This window comes from Haliotis cracherodii, unplaced genomic scaffold (genome assembly GCF_022045235.1).
Source record: "Haliotis cracherodii isolate W230 unplaced genomic scaffold, xgHalCrac1.p SCAF_69, whole genome shotgun sequence".
NCBI classification, from domain to species: domain Eukaryota; kingdom Metazoa; phylum Mollusca; class Gastropoda; order Lepetellida; family Haliotidae; genus Haliotis; species Haliotis cracherodii.
The window spans coordinates 18,615-38,238 of record NW_027266329.1 but is presented as its reverse complement, the minus strand read 5'-3'; the positions used below and the strand labels follow the sequence as shown (position 1 = coordinate 38,238).

Genomic DNA, 19,624 nt, shown 5'->3' with positions numbered 1-19,624 from the left:
AGACAGAAATGGCTTTATTTGCATTTTAGGCTGCACAGACATGCACCTGACGCCAGGTACCCAGGGGAGGCAACTTCCATGTCAACACCCAAGTTTCCTTCCGGGTCCTATCTTTCTCCTTGGGAGCTACTCGGCAAAACAAACACAACAATCACAACAACAACTACAACTACAACTGGACATGTCATGATAGACAAATAGAATGAAAATAAGGCATTTCTATTTTTTGATTGGTTTTTCCAGGGGAGAGCGCGAACGCAGTCCCCCACACTTATAAATTGCGCACCCGAGTCGTCCACATTTGGGATGATCGCAGGGGTCAACCAAGCCGATGTGCAATGGAAAGGTCTCGCCCCGGGCCCACAGCCTTGCGGATCACTGTAAAGCCTGTGCCAGGTAAGTATGCCTGAAACTGCAGCTTCCTAACCATCACTACAAACATGCACATCACCTCACTCGGGTGTGTTTTAAACAACACTTCACATATATTCCATTTCTGTTCAAACATGTATATACTTCCCTGTACATGGCACTACATTCACCCGTTCGCTTTATGCAAAGATTATTGACAGGAAAAACCAGACAGAAATGGCTTTATTTGCATTTTAGGCTGCACAGACATGCACCTGACGCCAGGTACCCAGGGGAGGCAACTTCCATGTCAACACCCAAGTTTCCTTCCGGGTCCTATCTTTCTCCTTGGGAGCTACTCGGCAAAACAAACACAACAATCACAACAACAACTACAACTACAACTGGACATGTCATGATAGACAAATAGAATGAAAATAAGGCATTTCTATTTTTTGATTGGTTTTTCCAGGGGAGAGCGCGAACGCAGTCCCCCACACTTATAAATTGCGCACCCGAGTCGTCCACATTTGGGATGATCGCAGGGGTCAACCAAGCCGATGTGCAATGGAAAGGTCTCGCCCCGGGCCCACAGCCTTGCGGATCACTGTAAAGCCTGTGCCAGGTAAGTATGCCTGAAACTGCAGCTTCCTAACCATCACTACAAACATGCACATCACCTCACTCGGGTGTGTTTTAAACAACACTTCACATATATTCCATTTCTGTTCAAACATGTATATACTTCCCTGTACATGGCACTACATTCACCCGTTCGCTTTATGCAAAGATTATTGACAGGAAAAACCAGACAGAAATGGCTTTATTTGCATTTTAGGCTGCACAGACATGCACCTGACGCCAGGTACCCAGGGGAGGCAACTTCCATGTCAACACCCAAGTTTCCTTCCGGGTCCTATCTTTCTCCTTGGGAGCTACTCGGCAAAACAAACACAACAATCACAACAACAACTACAACTACAACTGGACATGTCATGATAGACAAATAGAATGAAAATAAGGCATTTCTATTTTTTGATTGGTTTTTTCCAGGGGAGAGCGCGAACGCAGTCCCCCACACTTATAAATTGCGCACCCGAGTCGTCCACATTTGGGATGATCGCAGGGGTCAACCAAGCCGATGTGCAATGGAAAGGTCTCGCCCCGGGCCCACAGCCTTGCGGATCACTGTAAAGCCTGTGCCAGGTAAGTATGCCTGAAACTGCAGCTTCCTAACCATCACTACAAACATGCACATCACCTCACTCGGGTGTGTTTTAAACAACACTTCACATATATTCCATTTCTGTTCAAACATGTATATACTTCCCTGTACATGGCACTACATTCACCCGTTCGCTTTATGCAAAGATTATTGACAGGAAAAACCAGACAGAAATGGCTTTATTTGCATTTTAGGCTGCACAGACATGCACCTGACGCCAGGTACCCAGGGGAGGCAACTTCCATGTCAACACCCAAGTTTCCTTCCGGGTCCTATCTTTCTCCTTGGGAGCTACTCGGCAAAACAAACACAACAATCACAACAACAACTACAACTACAACTGGACATGTCATGATAGACAAATAGAATGAAAATAAGGCATTTCTATTTTTTGATTGGTTTTTCCAGGGGAGAGCGCGAACGCAGTCCCCCCACACTTATAAATTGCGCACCCGAGTCGTCCACATTTGGGATGATCGCAGGGGTCAACCAAGCCGATGTGCAATGGAAAGGTCTCGCCCCGGGCCCACAGCCTTGCGGATCACTGTAAAGCCTGTGCCAGGTAAGTATGCCTGAAACTGCAGCTTCCTAACCATCACTACAAACATGCACATCACCTCACTCGGGTGTGTTTTAAACAACACTTCACATATATTCCATTTCTGTTCAAACATGTATATACTTCCCTGTACATGGCACTACATTCACCCGTTCGCTTTATGCAAAGATTATTGACAGGAAAAACCAGACAGAAATGGCTTTATTTGCATTTTAGGCTGCACAGACATGCACCTGACGCCAGGTACCCAGGGGAGGCAACTTCCATGTCAACACCCAAGTTTCCTTCCGGGTCCTATCTTTCTCCTTGGGAGCTACTCGGCAAAACAAACACAACAATCACAACAACAACTACAACTACAACTGGGACATGTCATGATAGACAAATAGAATGAAAATAAGGCATTTCTATTTTTTGATTGGTTTTTCCAGGGGAGAGCGCGAACGCAGTCCCCCACACTTATAAATTGCGCACCCGAGTCGTCCACATTTGGGATGATCGCAGGGGTCAACCAAGCCGATGTGCAATGGAAAGGTCTCGCCCCGGGCCCACAGCCTTGCGGATCACTGTAAAGCCTGTGCCAGGTAAGTATGCCTGAAACTGCAGCTTCCTAACCATCACTACAAACATGCACATCACCTCACTCGGGTGTGTTTTAAACAACACTTCACATATATTCCATTTCTGTTCAAACATGTATATACTTCCCTGTACATGGCACTACATTCACCCGTTCGCTTTATGCAAAGATTATTGACAGGAAAAACCAGACAGAAATGGCTTTATTTGCATTTTAGGCTGCACAGACATGCACCTGACGCCAGGTACCCAGGGGAGGCAACTTCCATGTCAACACCCAAGTTTCCTTCCGGGTCCTATCTTTCTCCTTGGGAGCTACTCGGCAAAACAAACACAACAATCACAACAACAACTACAACTACAACTGGACATGTCATGATAGACAAATAGAATGAAAATAAGGCATTTCTATTTTTTGATTGGTTTTTCCAGGGGAGAGCGCGAACGCAGTCCCCCACACTTATAAATTGCGCACCCGAGTCGTCCACATTTGGGATGATCGCAGGGGTCAACCAAGCCGATGTGCAATGGAAAGGTCTCGCCCCGGGCCCACAGCCTTGCGGATCACTGTAAAGCCTGTGCCAGGTAAGTATGCCTGAAACTGCAGCTTCCTAACCATCACTACAAACATGCACATCACCTCACTCGGGTGTGTTTTAAACAACACTTCACATATATTCCATTTCTGTTCAAACATGTATATACTTCCCTGTACATGGCACTACATTCACCCGTTCGCTTTATGCAAAGATTATTGACAGGAAAAAACCAGACAGAAATGGCTTTATTTGCATTTTAGGCTGCACAGACATGCACCTGACGCCAGGTACCCAGGGGAGGCAACTTCCATGTCAACACCCAAGTTTCCTTCCGGGTCCTATCTTTCTCCTTGGGAGCTACTCGGCAAAACAAACACAACAATCACAACAACAACTACAACTACAACTGGACATGTCATGATAGACAAATAGAATGAAAATAAGGCATTTCTATTTTTTGATTGGTTTTTCCAGGGGAGAGCGCGAACGCAGTCCCCCACACTTATAAATTGCGCACCCGAGTCGTCCACATTTGGGATGATCGCAGGGGTCAACCAAGCCGATGTGCAATGGAAAGGTCTCGCCCCGGGCCCACAGCCTTGCGGATCACTGTAAAGCCTGTGCCAGGTAAGTATGCCTGAAACTGCAGCTTCCTAACCATCACTACAAACATGCACATCACCTCACTCGGGTGTGTTTTAAACAACACTTCACATATATTCCATTTCTGTTCAAACATGTATATACTTCCCTGTACATGGCACTACATTCACCCGTTCGCTTTATGCAAAGATTATTGACAGGAAAAACCAGACAGAAATGGCTTTATTTGCATTTTAGGCTGCACAGACATGCACCTGACGCCAGGTACCCAGGGGAGGCAACTTCCATGTCAACACCCAAGTTTCCTTCCGGGTCCTATCTTTCTCCTTGGGAGCTACTCGGCAAAACAAACACAACAATCACAACAACAACTACAACTACAACTGGACATGTCATGATAGACAAATAGAATGAAAATAAGGCATTTCTATTTTTTGATTGGTTTTTCCAGGGGAGAGCGCGAACGCAGTCCCCCACACTTATAAATTGCGCACCCGAGTCGTCCACATTTGGGATGATCGCAGGGGTCAACCAAGCCGATGTGCAATGGAAAGGTCTCGCCCCGGGCCCACAGCCTTGCGGATCACTGTAAAGCCTGTGCCAGGTAAGTATGCCTGAAACTGCAGCTTCCTAACCATCACTACAAACATGCACATCACCTCACTCGGGTGTGTTTTAAACAACACTTCACATATATTCCATTTCTGTTCAAACATGTATATACTTCCCTGTACATGGCACTACATTCACCCGTTCGCTTTATGCAAAGATTATTGACAGGAAAAACCAGACAGAAATGGCTTTATTTGCATTTTAGGCTGCACAGACATGCACCTGACGCCAGGTACCCAGGGGAGGCAACTTCCATGTCAACACCCAAGTTTCCTTCCGGGTCCTATCTTTCTCCTTGGGAGCTACTCGGCAAAACAAACACAACAATCACAACAACAACTACAACTACAACTGGACATGTCATGATAGACAAATAGAATGAAAATAAGGCATTTCTATTTTTTGATTGGTTTTTCCAGGGGAGAGCGCGAACGCAGTCCCCCACACTTATAAATTGCGCACCCGAGTCGTCCACATTTGGGATGATCGCAGGGGTCAACCAAGCCGATGTGCAATGGAAAGGTCTCGCCCCGGGCCCACAGCCTTGCGGATCACTGTAAAGCCTGTGCCAGGTAAGTATGCCTGAAACTGCAGCTTCCTAACCATCACTACAAACATGCACATCACCTCACTCGGGTGTGTTTTAAACAACACTTCACATATATTCCATTTCTGTTCAAACATGTATATACTTCCCTGTACATGGCACTACATTCACCCGTTCGCTTTATGCAAAGATTATTGACAGGAAAAACCAGACAGAAATGGCTTTATTTGCATTTTAGGCTGCACAGACATGCACCTGACGCCAGGTACCCAGGGGAGGCAACTTCCATGTCAACACCCAAGTTTCCTTCCGGGTCCTATCTTTCTCCTTGGGAGCTACTCGGCAAAACAAACACAACAATCACAACAACAACTACAACTACAACTGGACATGTCATGATAGACAAATAGAATGAAAATAAGGCATTTCTATTTTTTGATTGGTTTTTCCAGGGGAGAGCGCGAACGCAGTCCCCCACACTTATAAATTGCGCACCCGAGTCGTCCACATTTGGGATGATCGCAGGGGTCAACCAAGCCGATGTGCAATGGAAAGGTCTCGCCCCGGGCCCACAGCCTTGCGGATCACTGTAAAGCCTGTGCCAGGTAAGTATGCCTGAAACTGCAGCTTCCTAACCATCACTACAAACATGCACATCACCTCACTCGGGTGTGTTTTAAACAACACTTCACATATATTCCATTTCTGTTCAAACATGTATATACTTCCCTGTACATGGCACTACATTCACCCGTTCGCTTTATGCAAAGATTATTGACAGGAAAAACCAGACAGAAATGGCTTTATTTGCATTTTAGGCTGCACAGACATGCACCTGACGCCAGGTACCCAGGGGAGGCAACTTCCATGTCAACACCCAAGTTTCCTTCCGGGTCCTATCTTTCTCCTTGGGAGCTACTCGGCAAAACAAACACAACAATCACAACAACAACTACAACTACAACTGGACATGTCATGATAGACAAATAGAATGAAAATAAGGCATTTCTATTTTTTGATTGGTTTTTCCAGGGGAGAGCGCGAACGCAGTCCCCCACACTTATAAATTGCGCACCCGAGTCGTCCACATTTGGGATGATCGCAGGGGTCAACCAAGCCGATGTGCAATGGAAAGGTCTCGCCCCGGGCCCACAGCCTTGCGGATCACTGTAAAGCCTGTGCCAGGTAAGTATGCCTGAAACTGCAGCTTCCTAACCATCACTACAAACATGCACATCACCTCACTCGGGTGTGTTTTAAACAACACTTCACATATATTCCATTTCTGTTCAAACATGTATATACTTCCCTGTACATGGCACTACATTCACCCGTTCGCTTTATGCAAAGATTATTGACAGGAAAAACCAGACAGAAATGGCTTTATTTGCATTTTAGGCTGCACAGACATGCACCTGACGCCAGGTACCCAGGGAGGCAACTTCCATGTCAACACCCAAGTTTCCTTCCGGGTCCTATCTTTCTCCTTGGGAGCTACTCGGCAAAACAAACACAACAATCACAACAACAACTACAACTACAACTGGACATGTCATGATAGACAAATAGAATGAAAATAAGGCATTTCTATTTTTTGATTGGTTTTTCCAGGGGAGAGCGCGAACGCAGTCCCCCACACTTATAAATTGCGCACCCGAGTCGTCCACATTTGGGATGATCGCAGGGGTCAACCAAGCCGATGTGCAATGGAAAGGTCTCGCCCCGGGCCCACAGCCTTGCGGATCACTGTAAAGCCTGTGCCAGGTAAGTATGCCTGAAACTGCAGCTTCCTAACCATCACTACAAACATGCACATCACCTCACTCGGGTGTGTTTTAAACAACACTTCACATATATTCCATTTCTGTTCAAACATGTATATACTTCCCTGTACATGGCACTACATTCACCCGTTCGCTTTATGCAAAGATTATTGACAGGAAAAACCAGACAGAAATGGCTTTATTTGCATTTTAGGCTGCACAGACATGCACCTGACGCCAGGTACCCAGGGGAGGCAACTTCCATGTCAACACCCAAGTTTCCTTCCGGGTCCTATCTTTCTCCTTGGGAGCTACTCGGCAAAACAAACACAACAATCACAACAACAACTACAACTACAACTGGACATGTCATGATAGACAAATAGAATGAAAATAAGGCATTTCTATTTTTTGATTGGTTTTTCCAGGGGAGAGCGCGAACGCAGTCCCCCACACTTATAAATTGCGCACCCGAGTCGTCCACATTTGGGATGATCGCAGGGGTCAACCAAGCCGATGTGCAATGGAAAGGTCTCGCCCCGGGCCCACAGCCTTGCGGATCACTGTAAAGCCTGTGCCAGGTAAGTATGCCTGAAACTGCAGCTTCCTAACCATCACTACAAACATGCACATCACCTCACTCGGGTGTGTTTTAAACAACACTTCACATATATTCCATTTCTGTTCAAACATGTATATACTTCCCTGTACATGGCACTACATTCACCCGTTCGCTTTATGCAAAGATTATTGACAGGAAAAACCAGACAGAAATGGCTTTATTTGCATTTTAGGCTGCACAGACATGCACCTGACGCCAGGTACCCAGGGGAGGCAACTTCCATGTCAACACCCAAGTTTCCTTCCGGGTCCTATCTTTCTCCTTGGGAGCTACTCGGCAAAACAAACACAACAATCACAACAACAACTACAACTACAACTGGACATGTCATGATAGACAAATAGAATGAAAATAAGGCATTTCTATTTTTTGATTGGTTTTTCCAGGGGAGAGCGCGAACGCAGTCCCCCACACTTATAAATTGCGCACCCGAGTCGTCCACATTTGGGATGATCGCAGGGGTCAACCAAGCCGATGTGCAATGGAAAGGTCTCGCCCCGGGCCCACAGCCTTGCGGATCACTGTAAAGCCTGTGCCAGGTAAGTATGCCTGAAACTGCAGCTTCCTAACCATCACTACAAACATGCACATCACCTCACTCGGGTGTGTTTTAAACAACACTTCACATATATTCCATTTCTGTTCAAACATGTATATACTTCCCTGTACATGGCACTACATTCACCCGTTCGCTTTATGCAAAGATTATTGACAGGAAAAACCAGACAGAAATGGCTTTATTTGCATTTTAGGCTGCACAGACATGCACCTGACGCCAGGTACCCAGGGGAGGCAACTTCCATGTCAACACCCAAGTTTCCTTCCGGGTCCTATCTTTCTCCTTGGGAGCTACTCGGCAAAACAAACACAACAATCACAACAACAACTACAACTACAACTGGACATGTCATGATAGACAAATAGAATGAAAATAAGGCATTTCTATTTTTTGATTGGTTTTTCCAGGGGAGAGCGCGAACGCAGTCCCCCACACTTATAAATTGCGCACCCGAGTCGTCCACATTTGGGATGATCGCAGGGGTCAACCAAGCCGATGTGCAATGGAAAGGTCTCGCCCCGGGCCCACAGCCTTGCGGATCACTGTAAAGCCTGTGCCAGGTAAGTATGCCTGAAACTGCAGCTTCCTAACCATCACTACAAACATGCACATCACCTCACTCGGGTGTGTTTTAAACAACACTTCACATATATTCCATTTCTGTTCAAACATGTATATACTTCCCTGTACATGGCACTACATTCACCCGTTCGCTTTATGCAAAGATTATTGACAGGAAAAACCAGACAGAAATGGCTTTATTTGCATTTTAGGCTGCACAGACATGCACCTGACGCCAGGTACCCAGGGGAGGCAACTTCCATGTCAACACCCAAGTTTCCTTCCGGGTCCTATCTTTCTCCTTGGGAGCTACTCGGCAAAACAAACACAACAATCACAACAACAACTACAACTACAACTGGACATGTCATGATAGACAAATAGAATGAAAATAAGGCATTTCTATTTTTTGATTGGTTTTTCCAGGGGAGAGCGCGAACGCAGTCCCCCACACTTATAAATTGCGCACCCGAGTCGTCCACATTTGGGATGATCGCAGGGGTCAACCAAGCCGATGTGCAATGGAAAGGTCTCGCCCCGGGCCCACAGCCTTGCGGATCACTGTAAAGCCTGTGCCAGGTAAGTATGCCTGAAACTGCAGCTTCCTAACCATCACTACAAACATGCACATCACCTCACTCGGGTGTGTTTTAAACAACACTTCACATATATTCCATTTCTGTTCAAACATGTATATACTTCCCTGTACATGGCACTACATTCACCCGTTCGCTTTATGCAAAGATTATTGACAGGAAAAACCAGACAGAAATGGCTTTATTTGCATTTTAGGCTGCACAGACATGCACCTGACGCCAGGTACCCAGGGGAGGCAACTTCCATGTCAACACCCAAGTTTCCTTCCGGGTCCTATCTTTCTCCTTGGGAGCTACTCGGCAAAACAAACACAACAATCACAACAACAACTACAACTACAACTGGACATGTCATGATAGACAAATAGAATGAAAATAAGGCATTTCTATTTTTTGATTGGTTTTTCCAGGGGAGAGCGCGAACGCAGTCCCCCACACTTATAAATTGCGCACCCGAGTCGTCCACATTTGGGATGATCGCAGGGGTCAACCAAGCCGATGTGCAATGGAAAGGTCTCGCCCCGGGCCCACAGCCTTGCGGATCACTGTAAAGCCTGTGCCAGGTAAGTATGCCTGAAACTGCAGCTTCCTAACCATCACTACAAACATGCACATCACCTCACTCGGGTGTGTTTTAAACAACACTTCACATATATTCCATTTCTGTTCAAACATGTATATACTTCCCTGTACATGGCACTACATTCACCCGTTCGCTTTATGCAAAGATTATTGACAGGAAAAACCAGACAGAAATGGCTTTATTTGCATTTTAGGCTGCACAGACATGCACCTGACGCCAGGTACCCAGGGGAGGCAACTTCCATGTCAACACCCAAGTTTCCTTCCGGGTCCTATCTTTCTCCTTGGGAGCTACTCGGCAAAACAAACACAACAATCACAACAACAACTACAACTACAACTGGACATGTCATGATAGACAAATAGAATGAAAATAAGGCATTTCTATTTTTTGATTGGTTTTTCCAGGGGAGAGCGCGAACGCAGTCCCCCACACTTATAAATTGCGCACCCGAGTCGTCCACATTTGGGATGATCGCAGGGGTCAACCAAGCCGATGTGCAATGGAAAGGTCTCGCCCCGGGCCCACAGCCTTGCGGATCACTGTAAAGCCTGTGCCAGGTAAGTATGCCTGAAACTGCAGCTTCCTAACCATCACTACAAACATGCACATCACCTCACTCGGGTGTGTTTTAAACAACACTTCACATATATTCCATTTCTGTTCAAACATGTATATACTTCCCTGTACATGGCACTACATTCACCCGTTCGCTTTATGCAAAGATTATTGACAGGAAAAACCAGACAGAAATGGCTTTATTTGCATTTTAGGCTGCACAGACATGCACCTGACGCCAGGTACCCAGGGGAGGCAACTTCCATGTCAACACCCAAGTTTCCTTCCGGGTCCTATCTTTCTCCTTGGGAGCTACTCGGCAAAACAAACACAACAATCACAACAACAACTACAACTACAACTGGACATGTCATGATAGACAAATAGAATGAAAATAAGGCATTTCTATTTTTTGATTGGTTTTTCCAGGGGAGAGCGCGAACGCAGTCCCCCACACTTATAAATTGCGCACCCGAGTCGTCCACATTTGGGATGATCGCAGGGGTCAACCAAGCCGATGTGCAATGGAAAGGTCTCGCCCCGGGCCCACAGCCTTGCGGATCACTGTAAAGCCTGTGCCAGGTAAGTATGCCTGAAACTGCAGCTTCCTAACCATCACTACAAACATGCACATCACCTCACTCGGGTGTGTTTTAAACAACACTTCACATATATTCCATTTCTGTTCAAACATGTATATACTTCCCTGTACATGGCACTACATTCACCCGTTCGCTTTATGCAAAGATTATTGACAGGAAAAACCAGACAGAAATGGCTTTATTTGCATTTTAGGCTGCACAGACATGCACCTGACGCCAGGTACCCAGGGGAGGCAACTTCCATGTCAACACCCAAGTTTCCTTCCGGGTCCTATCTTTCTCCTTGGGAGCTACTCGGCAAAACAAACACAACAATCACAACAACAACTACAACTACAACTGGACATGTCATGATAGACAAATAGAATGAAAATAAGGCATTTCTATTTTTTGATTGGTTTTTCCAGGGGAGAGCGCGAACGCAGTCCCCCACACTTATAAATTGCGCACCCGAGTCGTCCACATTTGGGATGATCGCAGGGGTCAACCAAGCCGATGTGCAATGGAAAGGTCTCGCCCCGGGCCCACAGCCTTGCGGATCACTGTAAAGCCTGTGCCAGGTAAGTATGCCTGAAACTGCAGCTTCCTAACCATCACTACAAACATGCACATCACCTCACTCGGGTGTGTTTTAAACAACACTTCACATATATTCCATTTCTGTTCAAACATGTATATACTTCCCTGTACATGGCACTACATTCACCCGTTCGCTTTATGCAAAGATTATTGACAGGAAAAACCAGACAGAAATGGCTTTATTTGCATTTTAGGCTGCACAGACATGCACCTGACGCCAGGTACCCAGGGGAGGCAACTTCCATGTCAACACCCAAGTTTCCTTCCGGGTCCTATCTTTCTCCTTGGGAGCTACTCGGCAAAACAAACACAACAATCACAACAACAACTACAACTACAACTGGACATGTCATGATAGACAAATAGAATGAAAATAAGGCATTTCTATTTTTTGATTGGTTTTTCCAGGGGAGAGCGCGAACGCAGTCCCCCACACTTATAAATTGCGCACCCGAGTCGTCCACATTTGGGATGATCGCAGGGGTCAACCAAGCCGATGTGCAATGGAAAGGTCTCGCCCCGGGCCCACAGCCTTGCGGATCACTGTAAAGCCTGTGCCAGGTAAGTATGCCTGAAACTGCAGCTTCCTAACCATCACTACAAACATGCACATCACCTCACTCGGGTGTGTTTTAAACAACACTTCACATATATTCCATTTCTGTTCAAACATGTATATACTTCCCTGTACATGGCACTACATTCACCCGTTCGCTTTATGCAAAGATTATTGACAGGAAAAACCAGACAGAAATGGCTTTATTTGCATTTTAGGCTGCACAGACATGCACCTGACGCCAGGTACCCAGGGGAGGCAACTTCCATGTCAACACCCAAGTTTCCTTCCGGGTCCTATCTTTCTCCTTGGGAGCTACTCGGCAAAACAAACACAACAATCACAACAACAACTACAACTACAACTGGACATGTCATGATAGACAAATAGAATGAAAATAAGGCATTTCTATTTTTTGATTGGTTTTTCCAGGGGAGAGCGCGAACGCAGTCCCCCACACTTATAAATTGCGCACCCGAGTCGTCCACATTTGGGATGATCGCAGGGGTCAACCAAGCCGATGTGCAATGGAAAGGTCTCGCCCCGGGCCCACAGCCTTGCGGATCACTGTAAAGCCTGTGCCAGGTAAGTATGCCTGAAACTGCAGCTTCCTAACCATCACTACAAACATGCACATCACCTCACTCGGGTGTGTTTTAAACAACACTTCACATATATTCCATTTCTGTTCAAACATGTATATACTTCCCTGTACATGGCACTACATTCACCCGTTCGCTTTATGCAAAGATTATTGACAGGAAAAACCAGACAGAAATGGCTTTATTTGCATTTTAGGCTGCACAGACATGCACCTGACGCCAGGTACCCAGGGGAGGCAACTTCCATGTCAACACCCAAGTTTCCTTCCGGGTCCTATCTTTCTCCTTGGGAGCTACTCGGCAAAACAAACACAACAATCACAACAACAACTACAACTACAACTGGACATGTCATGATAGACAAATAGAATGAAAATAAGGCATTTCTATTTTTTGATTGGTTTTTCCAGGGGAGAGCGCGAACGCAGTCCCCCACACTTATAAATTGCGCACCCGAGTCGTCCACATTTGGGATGATCGCAGGGGTCAACCAAGCCGATGTGCAATGGAAAGGTCTCGCCCCGGGCCCACAGCCTTGCGGATCACTGTAAAGCCTGTGCCAGGTAAGTATGCCTGAAACTGCAGCTTCCTAACCATCACTACAAACATGCACATCACCTCACTCGGGTGTGTTTTAAACAACACTTCACATATATTCCATTTCTGTTCAAACATGTATATACTTCCCTGTACATGGCACTACATTCACCCGTTCGCTTTATGCAAAGATTATTGACAGGAAAAACCAGACAGAAATGGCTTTATTTGCATTTTAGGCTGCACAGACATGCACCTGACGCCAGGTACCCAGGGGAGGCAACTTCCATGTCAACACCCAAGTTTCCTTCCGGGTCCTATCTTTCTCCTTGGGAGCTACTCGGCAAAACAAACACAACAATCACAACAACAACTACAACTACAACTGGACATGTCATGATAGACAAATAGAATGAAAATAAGGCATTTCTATTTTTTGATTGGTTTTTCCAGGGGAGAGCGCGAACGCAGTCCCCCACACTTATAAATTGCGCACCCGAGTCGTCCACATTTGGGATGATCGCAGGGGTCAACCAAGCCGATGTGCAATGGAAAGGTCTCGCCCCGGGCCCACAGCCTTGCGGATCACTGTAAAGCCTGTGCCAGGTAAGTATGCCTGAAACTGCAGCTTCCTAACCATCACTACAAACATGCACATCACCTCACTCGGGTGTGTTTTAAACAACACTTCACATATATTCCATTTCTGTTCAAACATGTATATACTTCCCTGTACATGGCACTACATTCACCCGTTCGCTTTATGCAAAGATTATTGACAGGAAAAACCAGACAGAAATGGCTTTATTTGCATTTTAGGCTGCACAGACATGCACCTGACGCCAGGTACCCAGGGGAGGCAACTTCCATGTCAACACCCAAGTTTCCTTCCGGGTCCTATCTTTCTCCTTGGGAGCTACTCGGCAAAACAAACACAACAATCACAACAACAACTACAACTACAACTGGACATGTCATGATAGACAAATAGAATGAAAATAAGGCATTTCTATTTTTTGATTGGTTTTTCCAGGGGAGAGCGCGAACGCAGTCCCCCACACTTATAAATTGCGCACCCGAGTCGTCCACATTTGGGATGATCGCAGGGGTCAACCAAGCCGATGTGCAATGGAAAGGTCTCGCCCCGGGCCCACAGCCTTGCGGATCACTGTAAAGCCTGTGCCAGGTAAGTATGCCTGAAACTGCAGCTTCCTAACCATCACTACAAACATGCACATCACCTCACTCGGGTGTGTTTTAAACAACACTTCACATATATTCCATTTCTGTTCAAACATGTATATACTTCCCTGTACATGGCACTACATTCACCCGTTCGCTTTATGCAAAGATTATTGACAGGAAAAACCAGACAGAAATGGCTTTATTTGCATTTTAGGCTGCACAGACATGCACCTGACGCCAGGTACCCAGGGGAGGCAACTTCCATGTCAACACCCAAGTTTCCTTCCGGGTCCTATCTTTCTCCTTGGGAGCTACTCGGCAAAACAAACACAACAATCACAACAACAACTACAACTACAACTGGACATGTCATGATAGACAAATAGAATGAAAATAAGGCATTTCTATTTTTTGATTGGTTTTTCCAGGGGAGAGCGCGAACGCAGTCCCCCACACTTATAAATTGCGCACCCGAGTCGTCCACATTTGGGATGATCGCAGGGGTCAACCAAGCCGATGTGCAATGGAAAGGTCTCGCCCCGGGCCCACAGCCTTGCGGATCACTGTAAAGCCTGTGCCAGGTAAGTATGCCTGAAACTGCAGCTTCCTAACCATCACTACAAACATGCACATCACCTCACTCGGGTGTGTTTTAAACAACACTTCACATATATTCCATTTCTGTTCAAACATGTATATACTTCCCTGTACATGGCACTACATTCACCCGTTCGCTTTATGCAAAGATTATTGACAGGAAAAACCAGACAGAAATGGCTTTATTTGCATTTTAGGCTGCACAGACATGCACCTGACGCCAGGTACCCAGGGGAGGCAACTTCCATGTCAACACCCAAGTTTCCTTCCGGGTCCTATCTTTCTCCTTGGGAGCTACTCGGCAAAACAAACACAACAATCACAACAACAACTACAACTACAACTGGACATGTCATGATAGACAAATAGAATGAAAATAAGGCATTTCTATTTTTTGATTGGTTTTTCCAGGGGAGAGCGCGAACGCAGTCCCCCACACTTATAAATTGCGCACCCGAGTCGTCCACATTTGGGATGATCGCAGGGGTCAACCAAGCCGATGTGCAATGGAAAGGTCTCGCCCCGGGCCCACAGCCTTGCGGATCACTGTAAAGCCTGTGCCAGGTAAGTATGCCTGAAACTGCAGCTTCCTAACCATCACTACAAACATGCACATCACCTCACTCGGGTGTGTTTTAAACAACACTTCACATATATTCCATTTCTGTTCAAACATGTATATACTTCCCTGTACATGGCACTACATTCACCCGTTCGCTTTATGCAAAGATTATTGACAGGAAAAACCAGACAGAAATGGCTTTATTTGCATTTTAGGCTGCACAGACATGCACCTGACGCCAGGTACCCAGGGGAGGCAACTTCCATGTCAACACCCAAGTTTCCTTCCGGGTCCTATCTTTCTCCTTGGGAGCTACTCGGCAAAACAAACACAACAATCACAACAACAACTACAACTACAACTGGACATGTCATGATAGACAAATAGAATGAAAATAAGGCATTTCTATTTTTTGATTGGTTTTTCCAGGGGAGAGCGCGAACGCAGTCCCCCACACTTATAAATTGCGCACCCGAGTCGTCCACATTTGGGATGATCGCAGGGGTCAACCAAGCCGATGTGCAATGGAAAGGTCTCGCCCCGGGCCCACAGCCTTGCGGATCACTGTAAAGCCTGTGCCAGGTAAGTATGCCTGAAACTGCAGCTTCCTAACCATCACTACAAACATGCACATCACCTCACTCGGGTGTGTTTTAAACAACACTTCACATATATTCCATTTCTGTTCAAACATGTATATACTTCCCTGTACATGGCACTACATTCACCCGTTCGCTTTATGCAAAGATTATTGACAGGAAAAACCAGACAGAAATGGCTTTATTTGCATTTTAGGCTGCACAGACATGCACCTGACGCCAGGTACCCAGGGGAGGCAACTTCCATGTCAACACCCAAGTTTCCTTCCGGGTCCTATCTTTCTCCTTGGGAGCTACTCGGCAAAACAAACACAACAATCACAACAACAACTACAACTACAACTGGACATGTCATGATAGACAAATAGAATGAAAATAAGGCATTTCTATTTTTTGATTGGTTTTTCCAGGGGAGAGCGCGAACGCAGTCCCCCACACTTATAAATTGCGCACCCGAGTCGTCCACATTTGGGATGATCGCAGGGGTCAACCAAGCCGATGTGCAATGGAAAGGTCTCGCCCCGGGCCCACAGCCTTGCGGATCACTGTAAAGCCTGTGCCAGGTAAGTATGCCTGAAACTGCAGCTTCCTAACCATCACTACAAACATGCACATCACCTCACTCGGGTGTGTTTTAAACAACACTTCACATATATTCCATTTCTGTTCAAACATGTATATACTTCCCTGTACATGGCACTACATTCACCCGTTCGCTTTATGCAAAGATTATTGACAGGAAAAACCAGACAGAAATGGCTTTATTTGCATTTTAGGCTGCACAGACATGCACCTGACGCCAGGTACCCAGGGGAGGCAACTTCCATGTCAACACCCAAGTTTCCTTCCGGGTCCTATCTTTCTCCTTGGGAGCTACTCGGCAAAACAAACACAACAATCACAACAACAACTACAACTACAACTGGACATGTCATGATAGACAAATAGAATGAAAATAAGGCATTTCTATTTTTTGATTGGTTTTTCCAGGGGAGAGCGCGAACGCAGTCCCCCACACTTATAAATTGCGCACCCGAGTCGTCCACATTTGGGATGATCGCAGGGGTCAACCAAGCCGATGTGCAATGGAAAGGTCTCGCCCCGGGCCCACAGCCTTGCGGATCACTGTAAAGCCTGTGCCAGGTAAGTATGCCTGAAACTGCAGCTTCCTAACCATCACTACAAACATGCACATCACCTCACTCGGGTGTGTTTTAAACAACACTTCACATATATTCCATTTCTGTTCAAACATGTATATACTTCCCTGTACATGGCACTACATTCACCCGTTCGCTTTATGCAAAGATTATTGACAGGAAAAACCAGACAGAAATGGCTTTATTTGCATTTTAGGCTGCACAGACATGCACCTGACGCCAGGTACCCAGGGGAGGCAACTTCCATGTCAACACCCAAGTTTCCTTCCGGGTCCTATCTTTCTCCTTGGGAGCTACTCGGCAAAACAAACACAACAATCACAACAACAACTACAACTACAACTGGACATGTCATGATAGACAAATAGAATGAAAATAAGGCATTTCTATTTTTTGATTGGTTTTTCCAGGGGAGAGCGCGAACGCAGTCCCCCACACTTATAAATTGCGCACCCGAGTCGTCCACATTTGGGATGATCGCAGGGGTCAACCAAGCCGATGTGCAATGGAAAGGTCTCGCCCCGGGCCCACAGCCTTGCGGATCACTGTAAAGCCTGTGCCAGGTAAGTATGCCTGAAACTGCAGCTTCCTAACCATCACTACAAACATGCACATCACCTCACTCGGGTGTGTTTTAAACAACACTTCACATATATTCCATTTCTGTTCAAACATGTATATACTTCCCTGTACATGGCACTACATTCACCCGTTCGCTTTATGCAAAGATTATTGACAGGAAAAACCAGACAGAAATGGCTTTATTTGCATTTTAGGCTGCACAGACATGCACCTGACGCCAGGTACCCAGGGGAGGCAACTTCCATGTCAACACCCAAGTTTCCTTCCGGGTCCTATCTTTCTCCTTGGGAGCTACTCGGCAAAACAAACACAACAATCACAACAACAACTACAACTACAACTGGACATGTCATGATAGACAAATAGAATGAAAATAAGGCATTTCTATTTTTTGATTGGTTTTTCCAGGGGAGAGCGCGAACGCAGTCCCCCACACTTATAAATTGCGCACCCGAGTCGTCCACATTTGGGATGATCGCAGGGGTCAACCAAGCCGATGTGCAATGGAAAGGTCTCGCCCCGGGCCCACAGCCTTGCGGATCACTGTAAAGCCTGTGCCAGGTAAGTATGCCTGAAACTGCAGCTTCCTAACCATCACTACAAACATGCACATCACCTCACTCGGGTGTGTTTTAAACAACACTTCACATATATTCCATTTCTGTTCAAACATGTATATACTTCCCTGTACATGGCACTACATTCACCCGTTCGCTTTATGCAAAGATTATTGACAGGAAAAACCAGACAGAAATGGCTTTATTTGCATTTTAGGCTGCACAGACATGCACCTGACGCCAGGTACCCAGGGGAGGCAACTTCCATGTCAACACCCAAGTTTCCTTCCGGGTCCTATCTTTCTCCTTGGGAGCTACTCGGCAAAACAAACACAACAATCACAACAACAACTACAACTACAACTGGACATGTCATGATAGACAAATAGAATGAAAATAAGGCATTTCTATTTTTTGATTGGTTTTTCCAGGGGAGAGCGCGAACGCAGTCCCCCACACTTATAAATTGCGCACCCGAGTCGTCCACATTTGGGATGATCGCAGGGGTCAACCAAGCCGATGTGCAATGGAAAGGTCTCGCCCCGGGCCCACAGCCTTGCGGATCACTGTAAAGCCTGTGCCAGGTAAGTATGCCTGAAACTGCAGCTTCCTAACCATCACTACAAACATGCACATCACCTCACTCGGGTGTGTTTTAAACAACACTTCACATATATTCCATTTCTGTTCAAACATGTATATACTTCCCTGTACATGGCACTACATTCACCCGTTCGCTTTATGCAAAGATTATTGACAGGAAAAACCAGACAGAAATGGCTTTATTTGCATTTTAGGCTGCACAGACATGCACCTGACGCCAGGTACCCAGGGGAGGCAACTTCCATGTCAACACCCAAGTTTCCTTCCGGGTCCTATCTTTCTCCTTGGGAGCTACTCGGCAAAACAAACACAACAATCACAACAACAACTACAACTACAACTGGACATGTCATGATAGACAAATAGAATGAAAATAAGGCATTTCTATTTTTTGATTGGTTTTTCCAGGGGAGAGCGCGAACGCAGTCCCCCACACTTATAAATTGCGCACCCGAGTCGTCCACATTTGGGATGATCGCAGGGGTCAACCAAGCCGATGTGCAATGGAAAGGTCTCGCCCCGGGCCCACAGCCTTGCGGATCACTGTAAAGCCTGTGCCAGGTAAGTATGCCTGAAACTGCAGCTTCCTAACCATCACTACAAACATGCACATCACCTCACTCGGGTGTGTTTTAAACAACACTTC

At 46.1% G+C, this 19,624-nt stretch overlaps 34 non-coding genes across 34 annotated transcripts; all 34 read right to left on the bottom strand.

Annotated features, from left to right (window-relative positions):
* Window positions 1–240: 240 nt before the first annotated feature.
* Window positions 241–404, bottom strand: LOC139446998 (U1 spliceosomal RNA). Its single transcript, XR_011651956.1, has one exon. It is a non-coding gene; the product is annotated as a U1 spliceosomal RNA (small nuclear RNA).
* A 416-nt stretch (window positions 405–820) lies between these two features.
* LOC139446996 (U1 spliceosomal RNA) lies at window positions 821–984 on the bottom strand. The gene has a single exon (XR_011651954.1). It is a non-coding gene; the product is annotated as a U1 spliceosomal RNA (small nuclear RNA).
* Window positions 985–1,401: 417 nt separating this feature from the next.
* On the bottom strand, window positions 1,402–1,565 carry LOC139446995 (U1 spliceosomal RNA). Its single transcript, XR_011651953.1, has one exon. It is a non-coding gene; the product is annotated as a U1 spliceosomal RNA (small nuclear RNA).
* Window positions 1,566–1,981: 416 nt separating this feature from the next.
* Window positions 1,982–2,146, bottom strand: LOC139447009 (U1 spliceosomal RNA). The gene has a single exon (XR_011651965.1). It is a non-coding gene; the product is annotated as a U1 spliceosomal RNA (small nuclear RNA).
* Window positions 2,147–2,563: 417 nt separating this feature from the next.
* Window positions 2,564–2,727, bottom strand: LOC139446994 (U1 spliceosomal RNA). The gene has a single exon (XR_011651952.1). It is a non-coding gene; the product is annotated as a U1 spliceosomal RNA (small nuclear RNA).
* A 416-nt stretch (window positions 2,728–3,143) lies between these two features.
* LOC139446993 (U1 spliceosomal RNA) lies at window positions 3,144–3,307 on the bottom strand. The gene has a single exon (XR_011651951.1). It is a non-coding gene; the product is annotated as a U1 spliceosomal RNA (small nuclear RNA).
* A 417-nt stretch (window positions 3,308–3,724) lies between these two features.
* Window positions 3,725–3,888, bottom strand: LOC139446992 (U1 spliceosomal RNA). The gene has a single exon (XR_011651950.1). It is a non-coding gene; the product is annotated as a U1 spliceosomal RNA (small nuclear RNA).
* A 416-nt stretch (window positions 3,889–4,304) lies between these two features.
* On the bottom strand, window positions 4,305–4,468 carry LOC139446990 (U1 spliceosomal RNA). The gene has a single exon (XR_011651949.1). It is a non-coding gene; the product is annotated as a U1 spliceosomal RNA (small nuclear RNA).
* A 416-nt stretch (window positions 4,469–4,884) lies between these two features.
* On the bottom strand, window positions 4,885–5,048 carry LOC139446989 (U1 spliceosomal RNA). Its single transcript, XR_011651948.1, has one exon. It is a non-coding gene; the product is annotated as a U1 spliceosomal RNA (small nuclear RNA).
* A 416-nt stretch (window positions 5,049–5,464) lies between these two features.
* Window positions 5,465–5,628, bottom strand: LOC139446988 (U1 spliceosomal RNA). Its single transcript, XR_011651947.1, has one exon. It is a non-coding gene; the product is annotated as a U1 spliceosomal RNA (small nuclear RNA).
* Window positions 5,629–6,044: 416 nt separating this feature from the next.
* On the bottom strand, window positions 6,045–6,208 carry LOC139446987 (U1 spliceosomal RNA). The gene has a single exon (XR_011651946.1). It is a non-coding gene; the product is annotated as a U1 spliceosomal RNA (small nuclear RNA).
* A 415-nt stretch (window positions 6,209–6,623) lies between these two features.
* On the bottom strand, window positions 6,624–6,787 carry LOC139446986 (U1 spliceosomal RNA). Its single transcript, XR_011651945.1, has one exon. It is a non-coding gene; the product is annotated as a U1 spliceosomal RNA (small nuclear RNA).
* Window positions 6,788–7,203: 416 nt separating this feature from the next.
* Window positions 7,204–7,367, bottom strand: LOC139446984 (U1 spliceosomal RNA). Its single transcript, XR_011651943.1, has one exon. It is a non-coding gene; the product is annotated as a U1 spliceosomal RNA (small nuclear RNA).
* Window positions 7,368–7,783: 416 nt separating this feature from the next.
* Window positions 7,784–7,947, bottom strand: LOC139446983 (U1 spliceosomal RNA). The gene has a single exon (XR_011651942.1). It is a non-coding gene; the product is annotated as a U1 spliceosomal RNA (small nuclear RNA).
* A 416-nt stretch (window positions 7,948–8,363) lies between these two features.
* Window positions 8,364–8,527, bottom strand: LOC139446982 (U1 spliceosomal RNA). Its single transcript, XR_011651941.1, has one exon. It is a non-coding gene; the product is annotated as a U1 spliceosomal RNA (small nuclear RNA).
* A 416-nt stretch (window positions 8,528–8,943) lies between these two features.
* Window positions 8,944–9,107, bottom strand: LOC139446981 (U1 spliceosomal RNA). The gene has a single exon (XR_011651940.1). It is a non-coding gene; the product is annotated as a U1 spliceosomal RNA (small nuclear RNA).
* Window positions 9,108–9,523: 416 nt separating this feature from the next.
* LOC139446980 (U1 spliceosomal RNA) lies at window positions 9,524–9,687 on the bottom strand. The gene has a single exon (XR_011651939.1). It is a non-coding gene; the product is annotated as a U1 spliceosomal RNA (small nuclear RNA).
* Window positions 9,688–10,103: 416 nt separating this feature from the next.
* Window positions 10,104–10,267, bottom strand: LOC139447049 (U1 spliceosomal RNA). Its single transcript, XR_011652003.1, has one exon. It is a non-coding gene; the product is annotated as a U1 spliceosomal RNA (small nuclear RNA).
* Window positions 10,268–10,683: 416 nt separating this feature from the next.
* Window positions 10,684–10,847, bottom strand: LOC139447048 (U1 spliceosomal RNA). The gene has a single exon (XR_011652002.1). It is a non-coding gene; the product is annotated as a U1 spliceosomal RNA (small nuclear RNA).
* A 416-nt stretch (window positions 10,848–11,263) lies between these two features.
* Window positions 11,264–11,427, bottom strand: LOC139447047 (U1 spliceosomal RNA). The gene has a single exon (XR_011652001.1). It is a non-coding gene; the product is annotated as a U1 spliceosomal RNA (small nuclear RNA).
* Window positions 11,428–11,843: 416 nt separating this feature from the next.
* LOC139447046 (U1 spliceosomal RNA) lies at window positions 11,844–12,007 on the bottom strand. The gene has a single exon (XR_011652000.1). It is a non-coding gene; the product is annotated as a U1 spliceosomal RNA (small nuclear RNA).
* Window positions 12,008–12,423: 416 nt separating this feature from the next.
* On the bottom strand, window positions 12,424–12,587 carry LOC139447045 (U1 spliceosomal RNA). The gene has a single exon (XR_011651999.1). It is a non-coding gene; the product is annotated as a U1 spliceosomal RNA (small nuclear RNA).
* A 416-nt stretch (window positions 12,588–13,003) lies between these two features.
* LOC139447043 (U1 spliceosomal RNA) lies at window positions 13,004–13,167 on the bottom strand. The gene has a single exon (XR_011651997.1). It is a non-coding gene; the product is annotated as a U1 spliceosomal RNA (small nuclear RNA).
* A 416-nt stretch (window positions 13,168–13,583) lies between these two features.
* LOC139447042 (U1 spliceosomal RNA) lies at window positions 13,584–13,747 on the bottom strand. Its single transcript, XR_011651996.1, has one exon. It is a non-coding gene; the product is annotated as a U1 spliceosomal RNA (small nuclear RNA).
* A 416-nt stretch (window positions 13,748–14,163) lies between these two features.
* On the bottom strand, window positions 14,164–14,327 carry LOC139447041 (U1 spliceosomal RNA). The gene has a single exon (XR_011651995.1). It is a non-coding gene; the product is annotated as a U1 spliceosomal RNA (small nuclear RNA).
* Window positions 14,328–14,743: 416 nt separating this feature from the next.
* On the bottom strand, window positions 14,744–14,907 carry LOC139447039 (U1 spliceosomal RNA). The gene has a single exon (XR_011651994.1). It is a non-coding gene; the product is annotated as a U1 spliceosomal RNA (small nuclear RNA).
* A 416-nt stretch (window positions 14,908–15,323) lies between these two features.
* Window positions 15,324–15,487, bottom strand: LOC139447038 (U1 spliceosomal RNA). The gene has a single exon (XR_011651993.1). It is a non-coding gene; the product is annotated as a U1 spliceosomal RNA (small nuclear RNA).
* Window positions 15,488–15,903: 416 nt separating this feature from the next.
* Window positions 15,904–16,067, bottom strand: LOC139447037 (U1 spliceosomal RNA). Its single transcript, XR_011651992.1, has one exon. It is a non-coding gene; the product is annotated as a U1 spliceosomal RNA (small nuclear RNA).
* A 416-nt stretch (window positions 16,068–16,483) lies between these two features.
* Window positions 16,484–16,647, bottom strand: LOC139447036 (U1 spliceosomal RNA). The gene has a single exon (XR_011651991.1). It is a non-coding gene; the product is annotated as a U1 spliceosomal RNA (small nuclear RNA).
* A 416-nt stretch (window positions 16,648–17,063) lies between these two features.
* LOC139447035 (U1 spliceosomal RNA) lies at window positions 17,064–17,227 on the bottom strand. The gene has a single exon (XR_011651990.1). It is a non-coding gene; the product is annotated as a U1 spliceosomal RNA (small nuclear RNA).
* A 416-nt stretch (window positions 17,228–17,643) lies between these two features.
* Window positions 17,644–17,807, bottom strand: LOC139447034 (U1 spliceosomal RNA). Its single transcript, XR_011651989.1, has one exon. It is a non-coding gene; the product is annotated as a U1 spliceosomal RNA (small nuclear RNA).
* A 416-nt stretch (window positions 17,808–18,223) lies between these two features.
* LOC139447033 (U1 spliceosomal RNA) lies at window positions 18,224–18,387 on the bottom strand. Its single transcript, XR_011651988.1, has one exon. It is a non-coding gene; the product is annotated as a U1 spliceosomal RNA (small nuclear RNA).
* A 416-nt stretch (window positions 18,388–18,803) lies between these two features.
* Window positions 18,804–18,967, bottom strand: LOC139447031 (U1 spliceosomal RNA). Its single transcript, XR_011651986.1, has one exon. It is a non-coding gene; the product is annotated as a U1 spliceosomal RNA (small nuclear RNA).
* A 416-nt stretch (window positions 18,968–19,383) lies between these two features.
* On the bottom strand, window positions 19,384–19,547 carry LOC139447030 (U1 spliceosomal RNA). The gene has a single exon (XR_011651985.1). It is a non-coding gene; the product is annotated as a U1 spliceosomal RNA (small nuclear RNA).
* Window positions 19,548–19,624: the final 77 nt, after the last annotated feature.